The 5,520-nt window shown below is 36.8% G+C and overlaps 1 non-coding gene across 1 annotated transcript; it reads right to left on the bottom strand.

Moving 5' to 3' along the window:
- Positions 1-1,343: 1,343 nt before the first annotated feature.
- Positions 1,344-1,448, bottom strand: LOC128560529 (U6 spliceosomal RNA). Its single transcript, XR_008373027.1, has one exon. It is a non-coding gene; the product is annotated as a U6 spliceosomal RNA (small nuclear RNA).
- Positions 1,449-5,520: the final 4,072 nt, after the last annotated feature.

Raw genomic sequence — 5,520 nt, forward strand, 5'->3', positions numbered from 1 at the left:
CAAGGTGTTTTAAGTGGATACTCACAACATTGAGTTCACTGCAATGGCAACAGGAGACTGCCATGGAATTATACTGTTAACTTTATGCAGTTGTGATTTAATATTGCATCTTTACATTTGTTTACATTTCTCTTGACTTCATAAGGTGCCATGTTTGTTCTGTGTTTGTGTAAGTTATGATAAATTTTAACTTTTTATAATAGATTTATGTAGATTTTATGGTCGTCCATGATAAAATAAACTAGTATTTACATATGTTTATGCATTCATGATATACCTTTTCCTTATTTATTTATTTGCAGATTTTGGCTGGGGCTGGGTTTGAACCTGCCACCTCCAGCATATGGGGTCAGTGCCCTACTTCTTGAGCCACAGGCACCATCCCCTTTTCCTTACTTTTTTATGAAAAAAATACAATGCATTTAATATATAAAGCATTCATATGTGTGTTATAATTATATTATAGTAAATACAATTTGGTGTTTATTATTTTATCTTTATTTCAAAAGCAATGCCATTTCCAAAATATAAAAAAAGACCTATTTTCAAAGACCTACTTAAATACGGCCTTGAAAACCTTAATATTTTATTTACAAAAAGTAGATGAGTTAAATAGCACTGTCAAGTTCTTTTCCATGTTTATGATAAATAAAAATACTAGCATTAGTCTGGCATCCCCTTGGGGTAGGCCTTTCTATTTATACATATCTACAATGACTCTTAAAAGTGATATCAATAATGGTCATTAATGTAATTTATATTTCAATCTGAATTTCAGCAACCAGGGTACATTTATCATTTATTTGAGATCTAGGCCCACATATGTGAACATTTAAGTAGAAATTTAAGGTTGCTCACTTCCAGTTTGGCACCAAACACATTTCAAACATTTGAGCATCTCTGAAAGGTGATCTATTTAGCACCTCCAATAAATGATTTATCTTAAATAAAGGCCAACATAGCTGAATCCTAGAAGTTCAGATTTAAAAAATTGAAACTATACCAAGTACAGCCCCCCTCCCCCCAAAAAAAACTGGACCCAGGGTTACTCTTTAAATTATTGAAGTCTCTGGAAAAAAATTAACAATAATGATAACAGGTGTCACATTTCTCAGAGGAGTACATAACTTTTCAAGTTTTTGTAGTTCGTGCATTACAATTGAATTAAAACTAAAGCACATTTAAAGTCATTTTTTTCTCAGTAAAAAAACTCTTAATTCGAAAATGGTCTAGATGAGCAAAATTTTATCCAGTAAATCCTGAAAATTTAATTTACTCTGGAAACACACAATGACATTTCTTGCAAGAAGCTATTTTCTTGCTGTTGCACAAAGTTAATTTAAAAATATATAGAACGTTTCATGAATTTGCATGTCATCCTTGCGCAGGGGCAGTGCTAATCTTCTCTGTATTGGTCCAGTTTTAGTACATGTATTGCTGAAGCAAGCAAGCTTCATTTTTTTTTTTTTTTTATATTTCTAGGCTGCCCAATTTATTTGTGAGTGTTCAAATTTTTACAAATCTCCAAAAATGTTTCTAATACATTTACTGAAAAGAATTTATAAGTGAGTCTGTGCAGCCCAAATCTGTGTTGTTTAAGGGTCAGCTTTATTTTGAAGTCTTGCATCATGATGAATATCTGCTTTTTTCTTCTTTTAGGTCAGGGTCCTCTCAGAGCATACTGCTCTTTTTGAAAAATTTCTATCATTCTATATACACTAACATGAGCATTCCCTGTGAAGTTTTCCCATCTGTTGTATCACGCTTCAATGTTGACTGGAGTACTAAGAAAATCTATTTGCATGCATTAATGTAGAGACCACAGATTTTGGGGAAACAAAACAATTACTTTACTGGCTTCTTCAGGAAAGTCTGGCTTTATTTCGTTAAATCTCCAGGAATTTTATCAGTTAGAAGGAATATCAATGCAGATGAATGATGAATTTTTTATTTTTTTATTGTTGGGGATTCATTGAGGGTACAATAAGCCAGGTTACACTGATTGCAATTGTTAGGTAAAGTCCCTCTTGCAATCATGTCTTGCCCCCATAAAGTGTGACACACACCAAGGCCCCACCCCCCTCCCTCCGTCCCTCTTTCTGCTTCCCCCCCATAACCTTAATTGTCATTAATTGTCCTCATATCAAAATTGAGTACATAGGATTCATGCTTCTCCATTCTTGTGATGCTTTACTAAGAATAATGTCTTCCACTTCCATCCAGGTTAATACGAAGGATGTAAAGTCTCCATTTTTTTAATGGCTGAATAGTATTCCATGGTATACATATACCACAGCTTGTTAATCCATCCCTGGGTTGGTGGGCATTTAGGCTGTTTCCACATTTTGGCGATTGTAAATTGAGCTGCAATAAACAGTCTAGTAGAAGTGTCCTTATGATAAAAGGATTTTTTTCCTTCTGGGTAGATGTCCAGTAATGGGATTGCAGGATCAAATGGGAGGTCTAGCTTGAGTGCTTTGAGGTTTCTCCATACTTCCTTCCAAAAAGGTTGTACTAGTGGGTGGCGCCTGCGGCTCAGTGAGTAGGGCGCCGGCCCCATATACCGAGGGTGATGGGTTCAAGCCCAGCTCCGGCCAAACTGCAGCAAAAAAATAGCCGGGCGTTGTGGCGGGCGCCTGTAGTCCCAGCGGCTCGGGAGGCTGAGGCGGGAGAATCGCGTAAGCCCAAGAGTTGGAGGTTGCTGTGAGCCGTGTGATGCCAAGGCACTCTACCCGAGGACGGTACAGTGAGACTCTGTCTCTACAAAAAAAAAAAAAAAAAAAGGTTGTACTAGTTTGCAGTCCCACCAGCAGTGTAAAAGTGTTCCCTTCTCTCCACATCCATGCCAGCATCTGCAGTTTTGAGATTTTGAGATGTGGGCCATTCTTACTGGGGTTAGATGATATCTCAGGGTTGTTTTGATTTGCATTTCTCTAATATATAGAGATGATGAACATTTTTTCATGTGTTTGTTAGCCATTCATCTGTCATCTTTAGAGAAAGTTCTATTCATGTCTCTTGCCCATTGATATATGGGATTGTTGGCTTTTTTCATGTGGATTAATTTGAGTTCTCTATAGATCCTAGTTATCAAGCTTTTGTCTGATTGAAAATATGCAAATATCCTTTCCCATTGTGTAGGTTGTCTCTTTGCTTTGGTTATTGTCTCCTTAGCTGTACAGAAGTTTTTCAGTTTAATGAAGTCCCATTTGTTTATTTTTGTTGTTGTTGCAATCGCCATGGCAGTCCTCTTCATGAAGTCTTTCCCCAGGCCAATGTCTTCCAGTGTTTTTCCTATGCTTTCTTGGAGGATTTTTATTGTTTTATGCCTTAAATGTAAGTCCTTTATCCATCTTGAATCAATTTTTGTGAGTGGGGAAAGGTGTGGGTCCAGTTTCAGTCTTTTACATGTAGACATCCAGTTCTCCCAACACCATTTATTGAATAGGGAGTCTTTCCCCCAAGGTATGTTCTTGTTTGGTTTATTGAAGATTAGGTGGTTGTAAGATTTTAGTTTCATTTCCTGGTTTTCAATTCGATTCCAAGTGTCTATGTCTCCGTTTTTGTGCCAGTACCATGCTGTCTTGAGCACTATGGCTTTGTAGTACAGACTAAAATCTGGTATGCTGATGCCCCCAGCTTTATTTTTGTTACAGAGAACTTCCTTAGCTATACGGGTTTTTTTCCGGTTCCATACAAAACACAGAATCATTTTTTCCAAATCTTGAAAGTACGATGTTGGTATTTTGATAGGAATGGCATTAAATAGGTAGATTGCTTTGGGAAGTATAGACATTTTAACAATGTTGATTCTGCCCATCCATGAGCATGGTATGTTCTTCCATTTGTTAATATCCTCTGCTATTTCCTTTCTGAGGAGTTCATAGTTTTCTTTATAGAGGTCCTTCACCTCCTTCGTTAGGTATATTCCCAGGTATTTCATTTTCTTTGAAACTATGGTGAAGGGAGTTGTGTCCTTAATTAGCTTCTCATCTTGACTGTTATTGGTGTATACAAAGGCTACTGACTTGTGGACATTGATTTTATATCCTGAAACATTACTGTATTTTTTGATGACTTCTAGGAGTCTTGTGGTTGAGTCTTTGGGGTTCTCTTAAGTATAAGATCATGTCGTCAGCAAAGAGGGAGAGTTTGCCCTCCTCTGCTCCCATTTGGATTCCCTTTATTTCCTTGTCTTGCCTAATTGTATTGGCTAGAACTTCCAGCACTATGTTGAACAGTAAAGGTGACAGAGGACAACCTTGTCTGGTTCCAGTTCTAAGAGGAAAAGCTTTGAGTTTTACTCCATTCAGTAAAATATTGGCTGTGGGTTTGTCATAGATAGCTTCAATCAGTTTTAGAAATGTGCCACCTATGCCTATACTGTTCAGTGTTCTAATTAGAAAAGGATGCTGGATTTTATCAAATGCTTTTTCTGCATCTATTGAGAGGATCATGTGATCTTTATTTTTGCCTCTGTTAATATGGTGGATAATGTTTATAGACTTGCGTATGTTAAACCAGCCTTGCATCCCTGGGATGAAGCCTACTTGATCATGATGAATGACTTTTTGATGATGAGCTGTAATCTATTGGCTAGGATTTTGTGGACGATTTTTGCATCTATATTCATGAGTGAGATTGGTCTGAAATTCTCCTTTCTGTTTGGGTCTTTTCCTGGTTTTGGTATCAGGGTGATGTTTGCTTCATAGAATGTGTTGGGGAAGATTCCTTCTTCCTCAATTTTTTGGAATAATTTCTGCAGTACATGAATAAGCTCTTCCTTGAAGGTTTGATAGAATTCTGGTGTGAAGCCATCTGGACCAGGGCATTTTTGGGTTGGAAGATTTTTTATTGTTTCTTTGATCTCGGTGCTTGAAATTCATCTATTCAGGAGCTCCATTTCTTCCTGGCTAAGTCTAGGGAGAGGGTGTGATTCCAAATATTGATCCATTTCCTTCACATTGTCAAATTTCTGGGCATAGAGTTTCTGGTAGTATTCAGAGATGATCTCTTGTATCTCTGTGGGATCAGTTGTTATTTCCCCTTTATCATTTCTGATTGAGGTTACTAGAGATTTTACTTTTCTATTTCTCGTTAGTCGGGCCAATGTTTTATCTATTTTATTTATTTTTTCAAAAAACCAACTCCTTGTTTCATTAATTTTCTGAGTGATTCTTTTGTTTTCAATTTCATGGATCTCTGATTTGATTTTGGATATTTCTTTTCTTCTACTGAGTTTAGGCTTAGATTGTTCTTCTTTTTCCAATTCCAGAAGATCTCTTGTGAGATTGTTGATGTGCTCTCTTTCTGTTTTTCGAATGTAGGCATCTAAAGCGATGAATTTTCCTCTCAAAACTGCTTTTGCAGTATCCCACAGGTTTTGGTAGCTTGTGTCTGCATTGTTGTTATGCTCAAGAAGTTAATGATTTCCTGTTTTATTTCTTCCTGCACCCATCTGTTATTCAACAGAAGATTGTTTAATTTCCATGCCTTTGGGTGAGGTCGAGCATTTTTGTT

This window comes from Nycticebus coucang, chromosome 11 (genome assembly GCF_027406575.1).
Source record: "Nycticebus coucang isolate mNycCou1 chromosome 11, mNycCou1.pri, whole genome shotgun sequence".
Taxonomy (NCBI): Eukaryota; Metazoa; Chordata; class Mammalia; order Primates; family Lorisidae; genus Nycticebus; species Nycticebus coucang.